General features: G+C 41.7%; 1 protein-coding gene across 3 annotated transcripts in view; it reads left to right on the forward strand.

Annotated features, from left to right (window-relative positions):
- SPSB4 (splA/ryanodine receptor domain and SOCS box containing 4) overlaps positions 1–27,064 on the forward strand; it is a 192,778-nt gene that overhangs the window by 93,450 nt on the left and 72,264 nt on the right. The window contains exon 1 of one of the 3 annotated variants that reach the window (XM_077348942.1): positions 22,732–23,406. The exons of the other annotated variants lie outside the window; for them this stretch is intronic. The gene's annotated coding sequence lies outside the window, so the exon portion shown is untranslated. Of the gene's footprint in view, positions 1–22,731; positions 23,407–27,064 lie in introns of those variants that run through there. 3 annotated transcript variants of the gene reach the window in all.

A 27,064-nucleotide genomic window follows, 5' to 3' on the forward strand; every position in this document is an offset into this window, starting at 1 on the left:
CTGGGGAGTTCCAGAAGAACATCTACTTCTGCTTCATTGACTATGCTAAAGCCTTTGATTGTGTGGAGCACAACAAATTGTGGCAAGTTCTTAAAGAGATGGGAATACCAGAGCATCTTATTTGTCTCTTGAGAAACCTATATGCAGGTCAAGAAGCAACAGTGAGAACCGGGCATGGAATCACTGATTGGTTCAAAATTGAGAAAGGAGTCCAACAAGGCTGTATACTGTCACCTTGCCTATTTAACTTGTATGCAGAGCACATCATGAGAAAGGCGGGGTTAGATGAGTCACAAATTGGGATCAAGATTGCAGGGAGAAATATCAACAACCTCAGTTATGCAGATGATACCACTCTAATGGCAGAAAGCGAAGAGGAACTAAAGAGCTTCTTGCAGAGTGAAGGAGGAGAGTACAAAAGTTGGCTTGAAATTCAACATCAAGAAAATGAAGATCATGGCATCTGGCCCTCTCAAATCCTGGCAAATAGATGGGAAAGAAATGGAGTTAGTGACAGATTTTATTTTCCTGGGCTCCAAGATCACTGCGGATGGGGACTGCAGCAAAGAAATTAAAAGACGCTTGCTCCTGGGGAGGAAAGCTATGGGAAAACTAGACAACATCCTAAAAAGAGACATCACCCTGCCAACAAAAGTGCGTCTAGTCAAGGCTATGGTATTCCCAGTTGCAATGCACGGCTGTGAAAGTTGAACCATAAGGAAGGCCGAGTGTCAAAGAATTGAGGCTTTTGAACTCTGGTGGTAGAGATGAGTCTTGCGAGTCCCTTGGACTGTAAGGTGAACAAACCGGTCAGTGCTAGAGGAGATCAGCCCCGACTGCTCCTTAGAAGGCCAGATCCTGAGGATGAAACTCAAATACTTTGGCCACCTCATGAGAAGGAAGGACTCCCTGGAGAAGAGCCTAATGCTAGAAGCAGTTGAGGGCAAAAGAAGAAGGGGCTGACAGAGAATGAGGTGGCTGGATGGAGTCACTGAAGCAGTAGGTGCAAACCTAAATGGACTCCAGGGAATGGTAGAGGACAGGAAGGCCTGGAGGACCATTGTCCATGGGGTCGCAATGGGTCGGACACGACTTCGCACCTAACAACAACTTGTGAAAGAGAACTCAAAGAGTGGCTGAGCACATGAATGCTTATCCTTATCCATTGTTGCTCCTCTATATATTTATGAAACAGTTTGGGGGGTGGGATGTGTCCAGCTGTCCAAGTTAGAATAGGGCCAATCAGGGTGCAGCCAGCTTTGCCCTGATTGGCCCTGCCCCTGCAGCTTCTGCCCTCTGTCCCTGGACTCTAGCCTCTCAGATGCCTCAGTGTCTGGGGCCAGCAGCAGGTGAGAGGGCCCTGGGCAAAGGTTCGTGGTGGAGGGTCTCTTGGCCTGCTAGGCTGGGCATGGTGATGAGGGTCTCCTGGCCTGCTGACTGCCTGCTAAGTAGCTCTGTCCCGTCCCTGATAACGAGCTGCCCAGCCCCTACCGCCCTACTTGATCTGGCTGCGAGCTGGGGTCCAAAGCCACCTTAAGCTGCCTGGCCAGGGGCCAGGGGCCAGGAGAGGGGATCCTTTCAAGGTCCGTTCTTATGAACGGGCTTTGAAGCTAGTACCCAGAATAAAACTTTATTTGTCTTAAAGGTGCCTGTGGACTCCAACTTTGTTCTCATTTACATTGGGTTCATATTTTAATTATAACAGCATTTGTTAGTGTTACTGCTGTCTCCACGGTAATCTTCACAATTTTCCATGGTGGTAGTTTTTATTTTGTCTGTTGCATTGATCCAAAAAGCCTTCTCTTTTTGCATAGAGCCAGTTCTTTGTCATTTGTGGGAGAAAGGAACTGGAATTTATTAACACGGAATTTCTAAGACCAAGAAAACAGCACTGTTTGTTGTGAGCATATATATTGCAGGTGTATGCAATGACATTCTGCAGATGCTGGAAAAATGGACATCAGATTGACTTTGCTGTAAAAGTAGTCATAGGAAAAGAATACCACTAAATAGAGTCATCTGGTTTTCCTTTTCAAAATCCTGGCCAAGCATGCAGTTGCCCAAATAATGGCAGTAACAACGTGTGTTTATTATTCCATTTAGAATCTATAGGTTTCCTCTCAAAACAGATGGCACAGATAGTACCATCTGTCTGACAATTGCTAAATGAATGTATTTAGAATCAAGACATACTGTGCTTTATTGTCAATTCATTTCCACTTCCTTCATTTTATAGGAAAACTTTTGCATAACACTGAAGTTTTGTTTAAAGAAAGCAGGGTGGATGTAACCAGCGATTATTACTGTATATTGGCGGAAATGTCTTCAGTCCTTTTTTCTATCTTTTATAAGAATACTGTAAAAAATTAATTTGAACTCAGTATGCTTTTTCCAGCATTAATTAAACTCAGTGACACTTAGGAAATGGAGAGTCCAGGGACACCTTTAAGACCAACAAAGACCAACAGAGTTTTATTCTGGATGTAAGCTTTGGTGTACATACCTCAAAAACCATGTGAATGAGCAAATATATGTAAATGAGCAAAAACTGACAATAGATGCCTCATTGGCTGGAAAATTGTGGGATATTGTTTTCCAAAACATAGTTTCAGTTCGAATTGCTCATTTAAATAGATGGCATTGCAATTAGCCATAGCTTTTATTATTGAATTAATCATAGGTCGAGGTGTTAAACTTAAGACAGTTGGGCAAACCAAATGCATTGAATGTAGAAGGTCCTAGATTTAATCACTGGATTTAAATTAAAGATTCTTTGCATATAATATAAGGCTACTTAATACGTCTGAGATACAGTTACCCAGTTTTCTGGCTGTTTGTTTAAACATGTTTCAGTGATTTCAGTTATCTTTCTTTCTCCAACCACCTAAGAATGTATAGGGTTTCATTTTTGATAGTTAGGGCTGATTCTTTACACATGCACTTGAGGTGAGTCTGAAATGTTGCCACAACAACACATTCATCCTCCTTGACTACTTTTGTATTTATTTAAGACATTTTGTGCCACTGACCTACCCAATTAGAGTTCTGAAGATGATGAACAGTTACAAAGACATTAAAATCAGTGTTAAAACTGATTTTTATGATTGTTAAAACAACAATCATAACACAGGAAGTAGTCTCATAAGAGAACACAAAACGAACGTCCCTTCTGGCAGAAGACAATGATAGAGGAGGCAGACAAATCTCCCTGTCGAAGGAATCCCACAAATTTTGTTATAGAGTTGAGCACTTTTCCAGTTTTTAGCACTCAAGGGAAGGGATGAAGTCTATCTGCTTTAAAACACTGGCTTTCATTCATTTGCTTCCTTCGGCACTGACAACTCAAGACTCAGACAATCCCCCGATGAAGAAATAATGCAGCCTGCACTTGAAACAAGAAGTTTAACAGTCCCTAGAAAGTTCATTTCCTCAAATGTATTTACACAGATATAAATGATACATAGCTACAAACCACTTCAAATGTAAGTTACTGACCTTTAGTTCCTCAAACATGTAGCTATTTATAGCTACAATGTAGTTCAAAAAGTGACCTCCTAACAGCAAACTTGATGGTCCTGTGCCTGCCAGAAAGCAGTAAAATGAGGCAAAGTCAGTTTTTCTACAAACAGAACTTCCCCTGGCTTCCTCTCATACTTCATGAAAAAAACCTACATCTGGAGCAAGATCGCCGCTGCCTTGGGTTGGTGAAAGAGGGACAGGCTGTGCAGGTGAGGCAATGGTGATCTTGCTCCAGATCACCTCAGAGGATAGCTTGCACAGGCCACGTCCAGTTCTTATGTCCTTAAACTTCTTGTATCCTCTTCAGAACACCCCCCCCCCATGAAAGCCCCACACCTTTCCTACAGCCTCCAGCAATGCAAGGTCCAGCCCTGGTCAGACAAAGACAAATTGCTTGGAGTCTGCCATCCAGCGCCACTCCCTGCAACTCCTTTGCTTGGCTCTTGCATTATTGGAAGGGGGCTGTCTGCCTTCCAGGAACTGTGGGTCTCTCAATGGGCTTCTGAAGTGGAGCTTAGAATAAACAGAGGCATGGGGCAGCGGGTAAGGGGGGGAACGGGTTTCTTATAGTGGAATCATGTTATAACACAATTGTGGTTGAGTTTTTTTTTTAAAGGCAACATGATGTCAGACAAAGGCAGCAAAATGGCAGTGGCAGATGCATGGCTGTTTTAGTCAGGATGGACAAGTGGAGGGGGTGAGGCTGCCAAGAAGTTTCTATTTCCTGTCCCTGGACTTCAGTGTGGAAAATAATCTGGGGGCTCAAAGCAGGGGCAAACAGAGGGCAAATGGGGACATAGGCTCCCAATGCGGACATTGGGAATGGTCCGGGGTACGATCCTGAACTTTAAGAAATGGTTTAACAAGGAATTACCACATGGTTATATGCTACAACAGCAGTCAAATATTGATCAGAACTTGACAACAATTTATTTAAGCTAGCTGAAGAGCCAATATAGTCCTGAGGCAGTATGTCCAAAATATGTTGACCTGACTCAGGAAGTTTATATAGGGTTATCTGGCCATTCAGGAGGCTGGGCTAAAAGCATAACAAATTGAGAACACCCTACTTCCACATGAGGCTACCCTGAAAATTTTGTGAATAATAGTCACTAGCCCAGGCTAATCCACTCTCATCAGATCTCAGAACCTAACTTGGCCCTGATTACTATTTGGATGGGAGACCACCAAGGAAGTCCACGTGTGGTACGCAGATGCAGGCAATGGCAAACCACCTTTGAATGCCTGCCCTTGAAAACCCCATGAGGGGCACCAATAATTGTAATCTGATGGCACCTTCCATTCCATGTACAAGCTTCACTTTAGGATACTAAAACTATTGTCCTGTCCTCAGCCACCAGTGTTTAGGAGCCTAACTGTGCATTTAAAAAAAAATCTTCTAATATGTTCAGTCACCAGGCTGAGCCTACTGGTGGTTTATATTTGGCATATTCTTAAAACTGGTTGTGATTATGTTTTCTTGAGCTGAGGGTTAGATGAAGATTAGTGAGAACATCAAAGGTGCAGTTAAACTGAAGGCAGATGAGTCTGAGAGGTCTTTGAAGTGATTACAGATTAAGCCCTGTCTCTTTAAGTAGGACACTTATCAGCTTTTCAATATTTGTGTAATAAAATGTGACAGACAATACTTTTGGGGGAATAAGAGTGGGGAAATTATTCTGTGTCTTGAGTGTACAAGGAACAAGGAGGCTGAAGTCCAATGCCTTGTGCTCCTGAATGCTGAAGGAAGCATCAAAGCACAAATCTGCCTGTGCTATTCTTCCTTCCTTCCTTCCTTCCTTCCTTCCTTCCTTCCTTCCTTCCTTCCTTCCTTCCTTCCTTCTTACAGTTTGGATAGTTTTGTATTTACACATTTAACCTTCACTCTATCATTCAGCAGTATTGCTAATTCTGTGATCTCAAGAAATAGTAACCAATGATAATTAATTTTAGCAGTTCAGTTTCCCAAAATGTTGAAGCTATTATGAAAGTATTTTATTTCATACATGCAATTACTTACATTTTTCCACATATCAGATCTGTTTACATACTTAGTTATCCCGGGGTAACAACTTCTGCATTTGTGTACCTGAAGGAGTGAGTCAAAGGTTTAGAAGAGTTGCAAGAGTTTTAAAAAACCTGTCAGTTTCAACAGCTCTTGACTAAACAGTCTGCTGATTGTACGCTAATATAACTATCACAACCTCTTGCAAGAAACCTGAGAATTACAGTTTTGCAGAGGGTGCTCAGAATTTACCACAGGGCATTTCTGTCCTGTGCAAATAGTACTGTCTCCAGAAGAAGCTGTGAGATTTAAACCAAGTTGCATTTATAGTAGTAATACATCCTGAAACCTCTGCCTGGCACATTTCTAAACTACTCAGATTTGTACACATTAACTGTGTCTGGAAAGTCTATGATAGCATTCAAGCAGATATGAAGCATATTCTCACTAGGATAAGTAGCAGTCTTGCAAAAGCAAATATTCATATTTTTATGTGTGTGTTAAATGCTGTCAAGTCGCTTCCACTTTATGGCAACCCTATGAATTCATGTTTTCCAAAGCATCTTATCATTAACAGCTGCACTCAGGTCTTATGTATTGAGGGCTATATCTTATTAAGTCAATCACTCATGTTGGATCTTGATTCTTTCAATTTTTATTATTAGAAGAAGAGTTGGTTCTTACATGCCGCCTTTTCTCTACCCGAAGGAGGCTTAAAGCAGTTTACAGTCACCTTCCCTTTCCTCTCCCCACAACAGACACCCTGTGGGGTGGGTGAGGCTGAGAGAGGCCTGATCTTACTGCTCGGTCAGAACAGTTTTATCAGTGCCATGGCGAGCCCAAGGTCACCCAGCTGGCTGCATGTGGGGGAGCGTGGAATGAAACCTGGCTCGCCAGATTAGAAATCCACACTTCTAACCACTACACCAAGCATTTCTGTCTTTTCCAGTGATTCTTGCCTACTCATAATGTGACCAAAGTACAATAGCCTCAGTTTAGTCATAGCTTCTAGGGAAAGATCATGTTTGCTTTTATCTATAACCCTTTTTTTTCTTTTTGGTGATCCACGCTATTCATAAAATTCTACAATACCACATTTCATTTGAGTTAAGTTTCTTCCTCTGACATTGTGTCAGGATTGTGCTTTATAGAAAAATTCACACTGCTATCCTATTCAGAGTTACTCTACTACAAAAATCAATGGGTGTAGATTGGACAGTGTTGCACTGTAAGTCTACTGCAAGGTCTTTTTAAAGTGTTTGTTTTGACTGCGATAATAAGCCAGAGACATAAAAACAACATAAAAAGCCATAATATAGAGTTTGAAGTAGAAAGATTATAAAGCAGCCTAAAAACAGGTAAATCCCTTAATTAAAATCCTGGGGGAAAGAAATGCTTTGTCATAGCACCTAAAAGTTCACAAGGGCCTGGGTGAGCCTTGATGGGAAGGATATTCCAAGGGTGAAGTGCTGCCTTAGAAAATGTCCTGTCTCCAGTCCCCACCAGACTCACCTCTGAAGGCCAGCACACAGACAGGAGGGATTGGAGGAGGCTCTTAGCTGTGGGAAGAAATGATGCTTCAGGTACTCTGGCCCACATTTAAATACAGTTTGCAGCCTATATGGTTCTTTCGAAAATAAAGCACTGCTATATACTTCCTTTTAGCTGAAAAATGGCTTAATAGGTCTTGTTCCACTTTTGTTTTCCCACCTTTATATAAAAGATGTTGCCAAGCAGTTTCATTTATAGTCAATCCACTGAGCAATTTCATCATCGTTTTCTCTTTCTCGCCCCCCTCCATTTATATATATATACATATGAGATGAGATTTGAAGTAAGTTTTTATATGAAGCAATTCTTTGTGGACAAAAGCACACACAGCTGATAGTAATTACCATATTTTGTTTAGGCTTCAGTCCATGATAAAAAGAATAATTTAAGACAGGAACTTCAGTCTGACAAAATCTACACATTTGTTTGAATAGTTGCTGCTAAACTGTTGGTGCTTAGAGTAGCATAGCTTCATTGATTAGTTTTGGTGGTGGTGGTGGGGGGAGCTCCTACTGAAATGTCCTGGTTTCAAACAAAGACACCCCCCCCCCCGAGTAGCAAGTTTTTGTTTTTGTTTTCCTTGACTGATAATTTCAGGGCAAAATACATTCCAGAGTGACAGAGAAAATAGTTAATATCCTGAGTTTTTTTTTTCTTTTTTAAAAAATCATTTACTTACAGGACTTAGGAATCATATATTGAAGCACCAGCATATATCTAGGATTAGGAACTTAACTTTTGCAGTTGGGAAAAATGGGATAATTTAATGTATAGCGAAACCATTTCTCTGTTCTCCATTCATATCTAACACGAGCCATTTACAAAATCAAATCCATCAAGAGTAATGTTCTCCACAATGCACCTGTCCTCTTAGTTGAGACACAATGGCTGTCCCCACGAAATGAGGTTGAGAAAATGGCAAGGGGAAAAAGTCAGTTAACCAATGGTGGGCAGAAAAGTTATTTTGGTCCTGGCTCCTACCTGGTGGAATGAGCTCCCAGGAGAGCAGTGGGTCCTTCAACAGCTGGCTCATTTTTGAAGGGCCTGCAAAAGGGAGCTCTTCCGCTAGGCATTTGGTTGGCACAAATAATGTGACCCAGCGCAATGGAGAAATGAAATATGCTAGGATTGGTCAGTGGAAAAAGGAAACCAGGCCAAAACCAGGCCAAATGAGAGTGCGATGGTTGGATGCGATTGGGGTAGACACCAGCCAGAACATTGCATGGCTGAGGGAGGCGGTGTGGGATCAAGGATAATGCAGCAGCTGTGCCATGTTATCACCAAGAGTCATACTCGACTGAATGAAGAAGAAGAAGAAGAAGAAGAAGAAGAAGAAGAAGAAGAAGAAGAAGAAGAAGAAGAAGAAGAAGAAGAAGAAGAAGAAGAAGAAGAAAGTGGTTCTTATGTGCCGCTCTACCTGAAGGAGGCTCAAAACAGCTTACAGTCGCCTTCCGTTTCTTCTCCCCACAACAGACACACTGTGAGGTTGGTGAGGCTGAGAGAACCCTGATATCATTGCTTGGTCAGAACAATTTTATCAGTACCATGGTGAGTCCAAGGTCACTCAACTGGCTGCATGTGGGGGAGTGCAGAATCGAACCCGGCATGCCAGATTAGAAGTCCACACTCCTAACCACTACACCAAACTGGCTCTTGAGTAGCATCATGCAAACTGGCCCTCTCCTGTGACATGCTCCCCTGGATTAAATTAGTTATTTCAATGGCAGTTTCTTCAGATATGGAAGTAGTAAAGGAATTGAGAGAGGTATTTTAATTGTATTTTATTCCTTTGAACAACTTGTGTTTTTCTATTCTATTGTTATTTAATTGTGATATTTTAATCATTATGTTGTTAACTGTCCTTAGCCTGTTTGCCAGGAGGGACAGTTATAGGAATCGAAATAATAAATAAATAATAATGTGTTGATATGTCAGCCCCCCCTCCCCCGGGGACACAAGCCAAGGTTAAACACTTTTCCATCCAATTGATTCTAGCTGAAATTATTTAAGCACAGAGTGGGCTTAGACTGGAATAACTCTGCATAGGATTGCATTGTAATTATGTCTGGATCATGACCATCTTTTTATTTTCTAGGGCATAAAATTCAGCATAGACATATCACACATTCAAGTATTAAATATATTTCTGTGGTGCCAAAACATTGTATTAAAAACATACATATCTGAATACCTATCTTTTTTTATTTACAGACGAGAGTAATAATCAGCATTAGGGTTGTGCGATTCGGCTGGTTCGGCGGCCGTTCCCTCCGGGCGCAGCCAGCGCCACTCCGCGCGGGGGGGAGGGCGGTGCCGGCAGCGGCGTGACAGCGGGCGCAACCTCACAGGCACGCCTGCGTGGTTGCGCCCGCTGTCACGCCGCTGCCGGCACCGCCCTCCCCCCCGCGCGGAGTGGCGCTGGCTGCGCCCGGAGGGAACGGCCGCCGAACCAGCCGAATCGCACAACCCTAATCAGCATTTAGGAGGAGCATATACATTTTAGATATTTTCTAAATAAACCCCCCCACTATAATAAGCCACATTGGACATCATTTTGCAGGAATCATTAGTAGATCTTGGAGTTTTGAAATAGCAAATAGCAGCTAGTGTGGGTGTCTCAAATTGGACCTGTAGTGTTTGGAACGAAAAGGAGGTATCCCTTTCCTCTGCAGTGTATTTTTTACTTCACTTCGCCCCTTAGAGCAATTTTCCACATGGTGCTTGCATATTTCCAAATAAACAAAATGAGACAGGTCTCCTTGCAACAAACCAATGGACAAAACTGTAGTAGGATAGCCTTGTTGTAAAATATATATACTGGACAGTTTAAATTAGTCCAAACACCAAAATGTAGAACACATATGTCAATATGAGTCATAATGTATACATAACACATGAGTACATATAAACATACAAAATACAATACATTGTACAGAATACCATGTGCAATGAAAGAAAAATCTTGAAATTATTTCTTCTCTAATGTATTTCCTACAAAGGACAAATAACGTTTCCCAAGGTTTGAGAGGGAGATAGTGTTAACCTCTTCTGTTGGCAGCATATGGTCCCAACCAAATTGTTCCCCTTCCTGCAGCTGCTGTTTGCAATTTAAAAAGAAAACATGGGAAATCCATGCATCGATCTCCTGACATCACGTCAGGACATTTTAAAAGTATCAACTATCAATGCCATCTAATAGCCCAGAGTCTGACTTGTTTTTCTGGATGCTGCTGACAAACACCTACACAATACTATTTTTATTACTGTGTAATCTAATCATAGTCAAGAGTTCATACATTCATCATCATTTAGAGCAAGCCTTGCACAAAACCAAACTCGCCTGCTGTTATATACAAATCCACTATTTTTATTTGATGTCTTTAAACCTTCAATTCCCTCCTAAATATACACCTTCATCCTTATCTTCTTTAAAACTTTTAGCCAGGCTTAAGCAGAGACCTCTTTCTTTTGTTTATTGACATCTTCACGTACTTTATGGTGCTACATATATAACAGCAACATTGAATATCTCCAATTCTGATATTCTGTGTGTGTTTCAATTCAATACACCGTTGTGTGTGCCATGTCTCATTGCTTTCAACTTGAACTAAGTCTTCCTGCCTCCTGGCCGGATTTCATGCAATTTCATATCAAGTGCTCTGGTTTCCCCTTTTTTTGACCAAGTTATGTCATGGCTCCCCTGCACTATCACTTTGAATATCTGTTTTGTTCATACTTCTCTCTAGTCTCTCTCTGTCTTTGGAAGGCAAAAATGTTCAATTTTCTGTACACTGCAAATCTGTGTCTTTGAAGTTATGTATAGTACATTTTAGATCCCTTATTTTTTCCCTTTTCAAAATCCATGCAGAGTTTATTGTAAGGTATTCTCTTAGGCATGAACTAACTCAGTTAAAGAACATGTTTGGTGCAGATATTAGTGGAATACCTGTTTGTGTTGAAGCATGTTGTTGAATTACTTCACAGTGTGTGGATCTTATGAATGCTTGAATGTAGATGCTTAAATGTACAAATATTGTCATGTATTTATTACTTAGAATCATAGAATCATAGAGTTGGAAGGGACCATACAGGCCATCTAGGCCAACTCCCTGCTTAACGCAGGATCAGCCCAAAGCATCCTAAAACATCAAAGAAAAGTGTGTATCCAACCTTTGCTTGAAGTCTGCCAGTGAGGGGGAGCTCACCACCTCCTTAGGCAGCCTATTCTACTGCTGAACTACTCTGACTGTGATTTTTTTCCCTGATATCTAGCCTATATTGTTGTACTAGTAGTTTAAACCCATTACTGCGTGTCCTTTCCTCTGCAGCCAATGGGAACAGCATCCTGCCCTCCTCCAAATGACAACCTTTCAAATACTTAAAGAGGGCTATCATGTCCCCTCTCAACCTCCTTTTCTCCAGGCTGAACATTCCCAAGTCCCTCAACCTATCTTCATAGGGCTTGGTCCCTTGGCCCCAGATCATCCTCGTCACTCTCCTCTGTACCCTTTCATTTTTATCTACATCCTTCTTGAAGTGAGGCCTCCAGAACTGCACACAGTACTCCAGGTGTGGTCTGACCAGTGCCGTATACAATGGGAATATGACATCTTGTGATTTTGATGTGATGCCTCTGTTTATACTTCCCCTTTGCCACAAGATATGTTCAATATCCTACACAACTCTGCTTTCTTATTGAAGGACAAATGAACAGAAAGGCATCAGTATGCCAGGTCACATAATATTGATCAGGGTTTTCTGTGAACTTTCTTCAGACAAACATTCACACTTCAAGATTTCAAATGATCAGTGAAGCATCTGTGCACACACATCTTGGGGTTTGAAAGGTTTTGTTTTAATTGTTCTGCTATTCAATTGACATGGCATTCCTAGGGACTATGCCTCTCAAACCTCAAATCATGCCTGCTAAATTTCAAACAGGATATAAGAGGCAGACCAGCCAGAGAGAGACATTTGGCAACCAAAGCAGGTGATAGATCACAGCTGGTAAAAATAAGGGTTTGGATCCAGTGATGCACAAGTAGAAAGAGAAATAGGACAGTTCTGCTTGCACAAACTCTTGTATAATACCTAGATAACCAGTGTAGCATGGGAGGATGAGTCCTTATCAGAGGAAGAGGACAACCCATACCTAAATTGCCCATGGCAGACCCCTCTTGTGAGGGCGAGTCTTGAAGGGTCCCTGAGCTAGCATCAAGGGAATCTGGAGAGCATCAATACTTCCTCTGAATCACAAGGGTCCTCTTGGCTAGAGGCTCCAGCATAGACAGGTGCCATGATCTCCTGAAGCACTCCAGAAGCAAAAGAGGCAAAGGACTTGCACTGAGGCAGGGACTAGACAAGGAATGAGCACTTGATAGTCCTCAGCTTGTATGGAACCAGTGGCATTTGTAGGAAAACTCCCTATATAAGTCTGTAAAGAGTCTAGCCATTGTCTGCAGTCTTGGTGGTGTTTCTACCAGTTTCCTGACCTGCTTTGTGTCAGTTGTGTCAGTTTGTGGGGAAGCGAGGAATCAAGCCTGGCTCGCCAGATTAGACGTTGGTGCCCCTAACCAGCACACCTAGCAATGCATAGGGCAGAGTTGACATCTTCAAATAGCAGCAGCCCTGCCTTATCAGGCAGAGGGGGGGCAGGTATGGCAGTGGTGAGGGAGGTTCCCTTGGCCAAAGAGTCATGGCTAGGGGGGGGGGTATTTGGCCCCTTGCCAGGTTCCTAGGCATAGAGTCCTGATTCAGCATAACCCATTCCAGTCACCCTTTCCTCAATGAGCCCCAGCAGCCCCCCCACACACACACACACTTGTCTTCCAGTGGAGGTTGTATGGGAATACCTTCCACAGTGTGGCTACCCTTCTGGTTGGGGCAGCCACTGGTGAGTGGAGGCTGCCTGCATATTCACATTATTGCCTATTGTGGCTCTCAGTGGCCATGTGTACTCTTTGTGCAGAGCAACACCATTGTGTCCCTGTGGAGTGGAGTGTTTCTGCGAGGTTGATGTCCCCTCCTCAGTTACAGGTGGCCGGGGCTTCTGACTGGAGGTGGTCTCTTTAAGAGGTGTGTGCTGCAGGGGAGCATCAAGGTACCTGTGGTCAACCCCTTTCTGCCTCTTGCCAATGATGGATGCTTGACTTGGTCCCCATTGGTCCTGCCTCTCCTGTCTATTATACTAGCAACAATATTATACAAGCAACAATGCTGGGTCAGAATGTTGCAGCAGAAATGCTATAGATGCCACCACAGCGGCACCCACCAATACTGCCTGAGCACCTTAATCCCACATTTGGGAATTTCCCCCCCTGGGGAGGTGACCAATGGCACCAGTGTTACACTGCAGTGTTACACCCACGGAGGATTGTTCTGCCTGTTACTCTAGCCTCATTGAAATCAGTTGGCTTATCCTGGAGTAACTCTTCCCAGGATCACTCAATTAATTTTACTGGGAGAACAGTATCATGTATACAAACAAGTGCCCAAGAATTACAAGTAATTGATGTATGCTGAAAGACAATGGGGATGGTGTGTGTTTGTGTGTTTGTGTGTGTGAGACATGGTAATGCAAAAAGCAGAGAAAATTGTGATTCCAGATGCTCCAGAAATTCAGAACCAAAAAATGTTGAGGTAATCTTTCAATGCTGCTCATTCTTTGATAGCTAAAACTAGGTAATGCTCAGACCAAGATTCTTTTTAGAGACATCACTGAATGGCAGAGTTCCTATGAACTCTGAACAATAGTCTGGCGTTTTGTGATTCTCTATTTGAGGGACTCCCCCCCTTGCATAGGCTGTCACAGATTTCTATGTTTCCTCTGAAAAGCACTGTTCTATTATTTGACAACAAGACATAGACACATCATATTCTAGTATTACTTTCATTCAGAGCTCACGTTTTCTCAAAGGAGGGGGAGTGCTGCCATTTTCACTCCCCTTTGCCTTTTTGTGAGCAGTTGCTTCTCCTCTGCCAGCTCTTTTCCCATCTGGGAAGGCAGATGGGCTAATCCATAAGAGGCTAGTGGATGTCCATACATCAGTTTTCTTCCTCAGTAAAGATAATAAAAAAATAGACAACTTTCCCCAGAAGATTCTGAACATATCTGTGGGTCAAAGCACACATAATATGCAACATCTTTCCCATATGAAATTCAAATGTGTTTATTCCTCTGTGAGATTGAGTCCTACAAAGCAAACCAACCAACAAGTTTCACAGATTGCATAGTGCTTCTTTACTGGACCTTATAGTATTACCAAAACGTCTCACACCAAGCCCTAGGGCAGTCTTGAACATCATTTTTGCATTATTGTGGAGAGAAAGAAAAATATAAATACATGAAGCCCTCCCACTGTTGCCCCCCAAGCACCAAGAATACAGAGCGTTATTGCCCCAGTAAAACTCACGTCAAGTAGAGCAGATGTTGTCATTTTTCTGAATTCTCTTTTGAATGCCACACTGTGTCATCATCTCACATGTGAGGAGATTTTATTTCACTTATACTCCAAATTTTCTACAGTGATATCAAGAGGCAGGTAGGCAGTTTACTATCCAGGTAATATCTTCTTAGCTTTAAGAAGGCTGCTTTGTAATCATACCTCAGCAGATGGTAATATAAGAGATCGTTAAACATGAGACCTGACATGCATTCTGACAAACTATAATTCCACATTCTGAATGTCTAAAAAAGAGCTAAGAATAATGGTGATTGTTTACATATGCAATCTGTTAGGTGTTGTTCAAAATCTCTCAGCTTATGAAATAACCTTGAGGAAGATAATAATAATAATAATAATAATAATAATAATAATAATAATAATAATAATAATAATCTTCCTTGAAGGAAGTTCCCCTAGAGTCAATATAACTGAATTTCCATAATTATTATTAAATATTTCTCTTCCTGACAGTCTCTGTGAAATGGGGATATTAATGAGAGACTTGTAGAGTAGTACAAGCTAATTCCAGTCTAATTTCCTCCTGTCTCTGTTATTTTTTAATGTTAAATTGCTCTTGGGACCAAACCACACAAGGAGTTTCATGATCAGCATTTGCAGTTTCAAAAAATGCTGTTAACCACTGCATGGAGACCAGTTTTATTAAGACCATGGTCTGATGGAATGGAAGTTCAAACCTTCCCAGAGCTATTTTTCAGATATTAATTAGCCCTAAGGACCTACTGTTTGTACTATTGGGACAAACATATAGGTATCTCTATCCATATGTTTCTCCAGTAATAATGATTGTTTTCTCTTTTAAATAATAAATCATTCCAGCCACTCTGTATTTTCTTTGCTGTGTGCATTTGATCTCATTGCTCTCAGATCACTTGGGACTGACAGATGACAGTCATACCTCTATGAGCCGATATCAAGAGGAACACCTGTGTTCACAAAAAAACAGACTCAAACAGTTCCATTATAAGTTAAAATCCAAACAATGGGAATAGACTACACAAAATACAGAATCAGAATCAAAATACCTTTATTGGCATTAAAAATACAGAAGAAACAGAAAAGAACACAATGTGTTTCTTAAGATGTTCAGTGCTTTTGCCAATAAAACCTCTTGATTATTTGCCTTTTGCTTTTACAGAATCCCTGAACAGAACAATCATGTTAAAATATACAAACCATCAGTTGATTTACTGCTTTTTAAGTTCAGTAATAGTTGTTCCTCTGAGGTAAAGAACTCACTGGGAGATATGCATGTGCTTTATTGTAAATTACCAGAGTCATGGATTGTCGATGTACTAGTTTTATACCACCAAAAGTTTTATTTCCCAACATATGTTGTCTGAACTTCAGTAACAAATTTTAATACAAGTGCAGAGTTGCTCGCTTGTTGGTTCATATGTATTGTTTGCCTTTCACCTTTGTTCACCATCTGTCCTAGTTAAAACTGATGGCTGCCATCTGAGGAGTGTCTCCCTGATGTTCACTCTTTGATTAGAAGCTCATGCATTCTTTTTTTTTTTTTGGGGGGGGGGGTAGGGAATACTGTGCACAACAAAAGACAATGGGGAAGCTTTGTGTTGAACACACGTCCATATCCCCAAGGCGCCTTTGTGTTTGCACCCTTACTAGCAGCCTTTTGTATATGCAGCCCCCAGATGGTTGTCTGTAGCCAAATCTTTTGTACAGTCCAATTGAGCAATAGTGGGTATATTTTGCTGGGCTTTCAGTCTAAATGAACAATTCTAAATTTTAAAAAGAAAGTGGAAAAATTGCACAAAATATTCACATTTTGATGAATCTTTGAAAAGCAACCTTTAAAAAAAAGGACATTACTAAACCCAAGTGAAGGTCTTTTGTTGAAAACTTAAAAGGGCTTAAAATAATGAAATCATCTGTTGTTCAGGAAATGAGTAGAGCAGGCATTTTAAAGAAAATAATTTGGCCTGCCTTATTTGTTATTCCCCAAAATATTTGGATTATTTGTTCGTTTGCACAAAACAAACTTTAAAACAATTTATCTTCATGTATTCCCAATGCTGTTTTAAATTGGCAATCATTGTTCATCATCTTTGTGTACTCATTTGGTACTGGGAAGTAAAAATAGTGCCAGAGAAAATTTATTTACTACTAATAAAACTTCATTCTCTCATTTTTGAGCACATCTCAGTATAAATAAAGCAAAATCAAACTATAGTAATCCAAGTCAGATAATACCACTTTTGCTTCAGATATTTTGGCAGACAATAATTAAATGAAGAGGCCAAACACTGAGAAGTATCTAAATTATCCCTAAGTCACTAGAAGATGTATGGGAAGCTAAGCCCTGGATCTGGGCCATTTTGAACAAAGCACTGATGGGAGTCATTTGCAGAACTTTGTTTACATTACATTAATATATACACATAAAATACGTATACAGTTGGAGAGAGAATAGCTACAAAATATTTTTTTAAGTGTGAAAGGAAATATTGACAAAATATTAATGGAATTTTGTTATGAGATGGAACAGTTGAAACACAAAAACCAAACTCAGTAATGTTTCACTTCCTGAATTAAAACATCTGTTGTACTAAAGGTTCACATCTTTAAAATAGGATATTTTAAACAGCACAGAAGTACAATGAAGAGGTAGAAAATGGAAGAAAACAGATTCCCTCAAAAGTGGCTCAACAATTCTTTGCTGACCCAATACTAGTGGATTTGTAAAAGGTAAAGGTAAAGGTATCCCCTGTGCAAGCACCGAGTCATGTCTGACCCTTGGGGTGACGCCCTCCAGCGTTTTCATGGCAGACTCAATACGGGGTGGTTTGCCAGTGCCTTCCCCAGTCATTACCGTTTACCCCCCAGCAAGCTGGGTACTCATTTTACTGACCTCGGGAGGATGGAAGGCTGAGTCAACCTTGAGCCAGCTGCTGGGATTGAACTCCCAGCCTCATGGGCAGACAGCTTCAGACAGCATTTCTGCTGTCTTACCACTCTGCGCCACAAGAGGATTTGTATGAACAGCTAATTAATTCCTCTAGTAGCTGGTTACTAAAATGGAATATAAAAACAGTTTGAAAATGGTTCCTATGTGTTGGTTTTCCTAACCGTTCTGCATGAAGAAAAAGTTGTATACCAAAATGCCAGATCCATAGAGAAATCAAATTTCTTTAGACAGCTGAACCTGACATAACCCAAAGGACTAGGAAAGTTGATGAAGATGAGACCTGAGCAAAATGCAAAACAACCTTAGAAGACATTCCCTCCATCTCTTGCTGTTAGATGTTTCATGCGAACAGTCTGGAAGCAGAAACATTTGGATTTCATTGTATAAATCAAAATAGTGCATTTTGTGTTAAGGTTTTCATGCATCTTGATAACTGGAATGTGTCTACCACTTTAAAGAAGTCTGGTTTCTTGGAAAATAACAAGAATGATCTCTAAAAATGTTTAAAAAGTCACAAGTCTTTTCCTGAGACATTTATGATCTTAGAAAATAATACAGATTAGATATAACTTTCACACATTATAGAATTTTCTCCTGAAAGAACTACTAATTTATTCAGAAAAGCAAAAAGAAATCTGACCAATATCCATTAAGTTACCAGTGTGTTGTCCCTGTTATTTTATACTTGTGGTAGTAGTATTATATAGAATTATTATATAACTCAATTATTTACTTCTTTGGAAATGTCCATAGAACCAATTGGCCTCTATTATTTAGTGTTTCCAGTGATATTAAGTTGCATTCGTGTCTCAGATATGAGATTCTAGATTATAGAATTACCATTTATTGGCCAGAATGACCAGTTTTAAACATTATCAAGATGAAATAGACTTGAAATCACAACATCAACATATCCAGAAAAAATGTTAAAAATTGAAATGTTATTAGAATATATTTTTAATGTTAAATTATTAAAATGTTAAGGATAGGCCAGCTAAAGCACATGTCAACAAAAAGCCCAGGGGAAAAGAAATGTTTTAAGCTAGCAGCAAAAATTGAAAAGGCTTGGAAGAACCAGATGTGGGGGTGGGTGGGTGGATATGTATGTATGTGTGTGTATACATGTGTGTATATTTATACACACACACACACATACCTGGGGGGAGGATTCTGAGAGTGCAGAAGTGTTGTGCTACAACAGAATGCTCTCTGTCTCTTGTAATTATAGCTACTTGACTTCAGAAGGCAGAGTGACACAAAGGAACCAAAGGAAAACTTCAGAAGTTTTCCTTCTGAAGTTGATCTCAGCAAGTTTGTCTTTCTTTTTCATATAAATGATGCACTTTGCCACCTTACAGTATGTTTGAGAAAGGTCAAGTTCTGAATAAGTTGAAAATCTTAAATGTTGTTGAGTACCAGCAACCCTCTTTTAATCAATATTATACAAGTTGTCAAGCCTCTTGTGGCGCAGAGTGGTAAGGCAGCCATCTGAAAGCTTTGCCCATGAGGCTGGGAGTTCAATCCCAGCAGCCGGCTCAAGGTTGACTCAGCCTTCCATCCTTCCGAGGTCGGTAAAATGAGTACCCAGCTTGCTGCTGGGGGGTAAACGGTAATGACTGGGAAAGGCACTGGCAAACCACCCCGTATTGAGTCTGCCAAGAAAACACTAGAGGGCATCACCCCAAGGGTCAGACATGACCCGGTGCTTGCACAGGGGATACCTTTACCTTTTACCTTTATACAAGTTGTCAGCGGAAGATTTTGGATATTCTGTATGCTGTTGTAACAGCTTTCTACTTTACGTTTAGCACAGACCATCCTCTATAATGAAATAATATTTATAGCATGGACAGTAGTTATTTTTGATATGATGTGGATAAATTTGAATATGCCAAAGGTGGGGTGGGGAGGGGGGTGACAGTGATTATATACTATAGTCGGTCCTGGATTAACAGTTCCTATTTACTGCTTTGTATCAGAGGTTTTTAATTCTTAATGTTGAATCTGAATAGCATCTCTTGTTAACAGTTAATTAAAAAAAATCTTGTCACTTTTGCAAGTTCACTCATTTTCTTTATGAATTTCACAATGTAGTATATGGGATACTATAGGTTTGTGATGTCCTGGTTTGTAAACAGGAGATTATACTCCCCACCCCTGTCTTCAATAAATAAGGAGGCTAAGTTAGTTAAAACACTCCACCTTACTGCCATGTGCCATAAAAGCCACACAACTAAAATTCAGTGGTCCCATGATCTTACTCTTGTCTTCCCTATATGTAAGCCTCTTTTATGCTAAGTTAGCTCTTTGATCCCTCTATCTCGGTATTATCTGTTATCTGGCTGGCAGTGGTTTTTCAATAGAGAAAAATCTTCTCCATCACTTCCTACTTCTGACACCTTAATGACAATGCAAGAGGCTGATCCTGGGATTTTCTGCATGCAAAGCGGACACTCTTCCCCTGGGTCACTGCATATCCCTGGTATCATAAAATTCCTGTGATGATATACAATGGAACTTGCTTAATATGCTTTCATTGTATGGATTTTTGAGTATTTACAGTGTAGTGAAACTATTGGTTGAAGTAAATGAAAATTATCTCCACAGAGTACATAGGTTGGATCTGGAATCCCCACCTTATCATAATCAGATGTGAGTTGCAGATCCTCCTCAGTTCATGCATGAGTGGTACCTGATTAGGATCATGACAATGGGAAAGGGCTTCAGCTTTCCTCACTGACTTTGGGTGGGGGAGTGGTATTTGGGGAAATCCATGTGTTCTCTGGGATACATGTGACCTCCAAAAGGCCCTATAATGAGACTATTATGGGTTTTTTAAAATTCATTTTTAAATGTATTTTTATCAATCTTTGTTGCCATTGCCAGCTTTCAAAAGCACCCAGAGTTGCAATATGGATTTGGTATAGCTAATCTTTAAGAGCCTCTTGTGGCGCAGAGTGGCAAGGCAGCAGACATGCAATCTGAAGCTCTGCCCATGAGGCTGGGAGTTCAGTCCCAGCAGCCGGCTCAAGGTTGACTCAGCCTTCCATCCTTCTGAGGTCAGTAAAATGAGTACCCAGCTTGCTGGGGGGTAAATGACTGGGGAAGGCACTGGCAAACCACCCCGTAGACTGCCATGAAAACGCTAAACGGTGTCACCCCAAGGGTCAGACATGACTTGGTGATTGCACAGGGGATACCTTTACCTTTTATAGCTAATCACTAATATATAATTGAAAGCTCCCAGTGCTTCCATATTCTTGTACCACAACAGGAAATGAAATCCAGATATGGAGAGAATGGCAGCTGGCTTTGTTCTTGATGACACAGATTGATAGGAAAAAGTAAAATGAGAGTGGGCTTGAACTCCTTCCTGAACATGAGATGAGTCATCTTCAGGAATTCCTGTCATTCCTTGGGGGGGGGGGGGCAAGTTGTGCCAGCATTACAGTGTAGCCAAAGCTGGCTCACATCTCCTATTGGTGGATGGATGCTTTCACATAGCCTCCCAGTCACCAGTAGCTCCATTGGTATGTGCCCATGCAATATACACACAGTAAAAGTCCATGCTCGATCCACTTTGCTTGTGATACCCAGACTGTTCCATCATACTCAGATCATCTTCCATGGCCATAGTGGCATTGTGCTCAAGATTCTATAACTCTAATTATAGCATGTTGGTGAGACAGTTCTTGACTTCAGTGACCTCTGTTATAAGCATCCATTGTTATTCCTGGGAGGGGGGGTGGATTTTGTGTTGGACTTTTTCATAATTTCATAATTTTCATAATTTCCCATGGTTTTCTACATTTTTAGGGTTTCTTTTTAAACTGTTGCTAGGTTTAGAGGTATCTGGCAAAACTATTGGCATTGAAGAAGCCTCAAAATAAGAACTCGCTTCCTTTAGGCTAATACTTTAATAATTTGCCATTTCAAACTGAACATCCTTAAGATTAGTCAAATAGCTTTCAGATCATCTCTACAACAAACAAATCCAAAGGGATTGGTAGCAGAAATGATAAACTTCCACATACCATTAAAAGCCATTGAGAAGTTTTCATTTTTTCAAAATATTCTTCCTGATGTGTAGGCTGGCATTCCTTTTCAAAGAAGCAGATTGATTCCTAGAGAATCAATGTTAAGATGTTTGCCCTTAATGGCACATTTATTAATTCAAAGTGTTTCTGTACTAGCTTTGCACTGTAAATAGCCAAATCACTCTGACGATTGAACATTCAGATGGTACAGGGTTGCCGTGTGAAAAAGGTGCTGTTCCAATGCTGATAAAATGAAAGTACCTTGAGGAAAGACATCTGCTTCCTCTGAAAGAAAAGTATATAACAATCACAAGGAGAGTCTTCTCCTTTTTATAAAGAATTGCTGTCCCATTCTCTGAGTTTAATGAAAGCAAAATCCTTTTCATATGCAGCACACACAGCACAGGCTGGTGGAGAACACCCCTGCAGGCCATCCCTTTTAGAAGAAATTATGTAGATGTTGAATGGGTAACAGCATATCTTTTAAGACTCAGGGCACAAACCAGAAGGAGGAGAGCATATTTTACTACAGCCCTGAAAGGGGGGAGGGATTGAGGCTGCAAGCCATTATTATAATGTAACCATATTTTGGATTTTTTTTTTCCTTGTGGGAATGAAATACTATCAGGGTTGGATTAAAATGTTCTCAAACCCTAATACATGCCAAATTTAAGAGCCCCCACCACCTCCCGCCAAAGCATTATCCCAAGCATTACTTAAAGATGTTAAATCACAAAGTTTTTGTTAATTTTTTAAGGTGCTACTGGATACTTGCTCTTCTGTTGCTGACCCCGACTGACCCAGGTACCCATCCCGAGTACTTAACTTTTGTCTGGCCCTAATTGGAATGTTAAACTGCAGTTTACAGTGCTTGAGTTTAAAATCCAACACGGGTTACGACCCGGTGTGCCTGTGCAGGCCCCTGGAACAAGTTTGAACTCGTCCTCAGGAAATGTTTGGTCCCCCTGAACAGACCCATGAGAACTCTTCATATTCCTTTAAAAAAAAAAAAGCCCAAAAGATTAAAGATACGGTTGCCACACACCACTTTGTGAGAAGGGGTTAAATAATGCAGCTCCCGCCTCAGTAGCAGGAGAACTCTGGCAACGGAGCAGGAAATAGGGAAGATCTATTGCACTTCTCCAGCCCGGGACCGGGGGGGGGGGTCGGTGCGCGCCAGCTTCCCTGCCGCTCCCCCTGCTCAATGGGGGATGCTGTGGGGCGGAGGTGAGGGGCGTCGCCGTCTGTTGTTAATTCCCCGGTCATTGGATTAGTCGCCTTCGGTGATGAGATCAGCAGGCTCCGCTTTCAGGATGGGGCACTGGGCTGGCTTGGGCGGCAGGCTCTTCCCAGCTGGGCTGTCTCTGCCATGAAGGGCTGGAGGAGGGGCGGCCAGGGCAGGGAGGGAAGCGGAGGCACAAAAGCAACCCGAGGAGCCTCTGGGGGAACAACAGCGGCGGCGGCGAAGCAGCCCGGGCTGCAAAGGGCAGCCTGCCCAGAGGCCACTTTTCCTTCTGGGGAGAGTTTACGGCGGGGAGTTTCCTGTCTTTGCCGCCCGCCTCGATTGTCTGTCGCGGACGCGTGGAGCCCTCCGAGCAACGGGGCGATTGGCCGCCTCGCCGCGGAGTTTGGCGCGCCCGGGGGACCCCGGTAGTCACCCCCCCCCTCGTCCCCTCGGCTATCCCGAAGCTGTTCCCCGAGCCCCTTCGGAAGGGAAGCCCGGCGGGATCTGCGGCAGCCTCCGCTGGACTTCGGACGCCGCTCTCGCTCGAGGAAATACTCCTGCAAAGTCCTGGGAAGGTTTTTGTGCGGTTTACGGGCGGGCTCGTGTCCCGCTCCCTCCCTGAAGCCTCCCCTGCAAGACATAAAGGAGAAGCGGAGAGATGCTGGCTTGTTTTTATGGTAAGTTCTTGGATGAGCGAGCGCGAATCCAGACGGTTTTGTTTGGCTGGGCTCTCGGTTTCCGATGCTTAATTCTTTTTAGAGGTAATATTTCAGGAAGGGGGGGGGAGGAGAGAAGAGGGATTGTTTGTTGACCTAAAGATCAATGGTTAAGGAACGGAACATCTTACGTTTCTAGTGCAGGCCAAAATCAGAAGTCGACGTAGAGTGCTACGCGTGAACTCAAAAATGGTGGAACCGGTGTTTTTCGAAGTTTATAAAACGAGTCCGGAGGAAAGAGCATTTGGCCAAGATCTATTTGATATCTTCATTTGTTAGCCTTAACAACAAAAGAGATGTTGGAAAAATTTTCTAGAAAACAAAGCCAAACTAGTTTGCACTTGGAGAGAAAAACTGTAAAAATATATATATTTAATTTTTGCCCTTCATAAAGTTGTTCTCCGGAATTGTGAAGATTCCATTCAGAACAGTTTTTAAAAATGCTCGCTAAGTGGTGTTTTGTGGAGATTTTATTGAATTTCTTAACCACCAAATCTCATTCATTCTAGAAGAGGCAAATAATGTTTTTGTGGCTGAGGATGTGTGCATGTGCTTAAGAGGGAGAAAGTGACTGATAACTGGTGTTATGGCACCAGAAAAGTTCCATATCTGGGATGCTTGGCTATTGTTTTAATCACTCCTTTAATTAGCACCAGGATTCCAGCTAGCAGTCAGCCTTGACTCCCCCCTCCCCCTTTAAACATCACTCTTCTGGCCTTGGTGACAGAAACCATTCATAACAAGGTAACAATACATTGTGAAATTGCTTGTCCAAGGAGAAGGAGGGGTGTAGCTACCAAAGGACTATTTTTTTTTGTCAAGGATGCATCTGTTTACGTTTGTTTGGGCACAAGCATGCTGTATGTCAAATAGTTCAATTTCTGTCACTGAAAGCCTGCAGCTATAATGTGAGTTTGCTAATGACAAAAATGAATATTCATCACTCAGGGAAAGTACTGTCAGTACCATGATAACCTTGCGACAGTGGTTGCCAGATCTAGAACATAGGACTGGGACCCTGAAAATCTGGTTTACAATTTTGTGTCAGCCCCATCCTGTTGACCCAGCAGAACTCCTCAGTTTAATTACTTGGGCTTAGGGGAAAATAGAACAAAGTTTGGGTCCAGTGGCACCTTTAAGATTGACAAAGCCTAATTCCCAGTATAAGCTTTCATGCACTTTGCACATAAAAGCTTAGAATTAAGCTCTCCTGGAAAAAGTAGCAAAACTTGTTGCCATGATAAATGTGTTGATCTTTAAGGAGCCACATGGCTCTTTGTGCAAGGTCATTTGCAAAGATAAAGGGAATTAAAGGCTTGTTTGGGACACATCCATAACAAGGAGCCTTACAGAGGAAGCCCATTTTGTATACCTCAGAAGGAATCTGAAGAGACCTGCTTAGGATAGGATAGACCTCTTAGAAAGGTCATGCTCAGAAGTATAAATATGAAAATCCATGCGAATTTGGAGAATTGCAATATAGATAATAGGTGACATATGGAGGAGTCTGACTGCTAGTAGCCGTTTAAGAGTATAAGGAAGTGGATATCTTTTACTTCAGAGGAAGGCCTCTAAAAGCAGAATTCTAGTCTTCTACTTCAAAAATAAACAGACTCCTGTCACATAGCCTTGCTTGGTAAAAACTATCCATGGCTACTCATTAGTTCTCCAGATTTCTTGTGGCAGGCTAAGCCTTGTGTAATGGATTTTCCATGTATCAGAGCAGCCAACTATTTCTGTCTCCTCTTCTTTCCTCAGATACTGCTTGTACCACTTCTGTGTGCAGGCATGAGTGTTTCCAAGGGAAATGCTTGTCAGAGTCAATCTCCCATGTCATTGTTTGCTAGTGTTTCCTTTGCCAGAATAAGATGTTTTAAGAAACAACACTTCACAAACAATGTTATGGCATAGTTAGCTTGCTTGAAGCATTGAACTATAGCAGGGGTAGTCAAACTGCGGCCCTCCAGATGTCCATGGACTACAATTCCCAGGAGCCCCCTGCCAGCATTTGCTGGCAGGGGGCTCCTGGGAATTGTAGTCCATGGACATCTGGAGGGCCGCAGTTTGACTACCCCTGAACTATAGGGTTCCATTTCAGTTGATTTGGGGTTTTCCTTGGACTCTTAGATGGTCTTACGGAGGGGAGCTGAGGGTGCAGGTAAACCAAGAGGACAAGAGATTGCCTAGGGCAGGGGTGGCTAAACTGTGGGTCTCCAGATGTCCATGGACTACAATTAACATGAGCCCCTGCCGACCTGTGGTCATCTGGAGAGCCACAATTTGGCCACCCCTAGTCTGTGGTTCCTAGAGCCTCTTGTGGCGCAGAGTGGTAAGGCAGCTGTCTGAAAGCTTTGCCCATAAGGCTGGGAGTTCAATCCCAGCAGCCGGCTCAAGGTTGACTCAGCCTTCCATCCTTCCGAGGTCGGTAAAATGAGTACCCAGCTTGCTGGGGGGTAAACGGTAATGACTGGGGAAGGCACTGGCAAACCACCCCGTATTGAGTCTGCCATGAAAACGCTAGAGGGCGTCACCCCAAGGGTCAGACATGACTCGGTGCTTGCACAGGGGATACCTTTACCTTTACCTTTAGTCTGTGGTTCCAGTTTTCGTGTTTGCCTTAGGTTAATGTTGTTTTTTGTTCCTCTGGGATACATCTAAAGTCCACAGTACTCATCCTTAATTATTCTCTTTCCAAAGTTATGATCTTGCAGTACACGTTTTATGACCTGCTTTTATACAACATCCTTAACTTTAGCTTTGAGAATGTTGTGACCCACTAGATGTGCTGACAGCCTTTAGATACAAACTTCTTGAAAGATGGCGATGTCAGTTCAGTAAGAGAACTCTTCATTATTCAATCCCAACATTAGCCATGGATCTTACCTAGCTTCCATTCTTACGTTCTGAGGAGTAAATGATTTTTGGACATTTGCTGGAGGGGGGGGGGGTTCACTGGAATTTTGTCAGCTTCACTTGAAATGCTCAAATATCAGTGAAACTAGAAAATCTAGGCCTCAGGCCAATGGATACAGAAGTGACTGATATTCCATGGAGATGTGTGGCCTTGTTTTGTGAATGAAAAAGCAAACCTCACTAGAATTAATAAACAGGAATGCTCGCAATATATTTTGTATGAAGGCTGCAGCAGTTTGGGAAATCAATATACAGCAACTTTATTTAGCCAAGCAATGTTAAATGGCCTATCTGAGCAGCATATAAAACAGTACACTCTTGGGGCATTTTCCCAGGAGATGGTGAGATTGCTAGATGAACCTTCCTCATTAAAGTGACTTCAGTGATCTACATTATGTATGTGATAGGAGCAATTTTACTTCTGAAGGTGCCCTTCAGGGTATCTGCCTACTAGAATTTATCATCATGCACTTCTGACTGAAGTTGCCACATTTCATTGCTTGTGTATGCACCTATCTTTTTCCTCCTCATTATCTGTTTGCATGAGTTTATCCCTAAGGGGTGTGAAACCTGCAATGTTCTTAATCTTTTTTGTTTTTGTTTCTCATTTTCAATAAGTTTTACTCAACAATCATTATTACTCTTCAGGTTATTACTGTAAAATTGCACAGAAAACCAGGAGAACCCATTATGAATTGGGATAGGG

Source organism: Paroedura picta, chromosome 8 (genome assembly GCF_049243985.1).
Source record: "Paroedura picta isolate Pp20150507F chromosome 8, Ppicta_v3.0, whole genome shotgun sequence".
NCBI lineage: Eukaryota > Metazoa > Chordata > Lepidosauria > Squamata > Gekkonidae > Paroedura > Paroedura picta.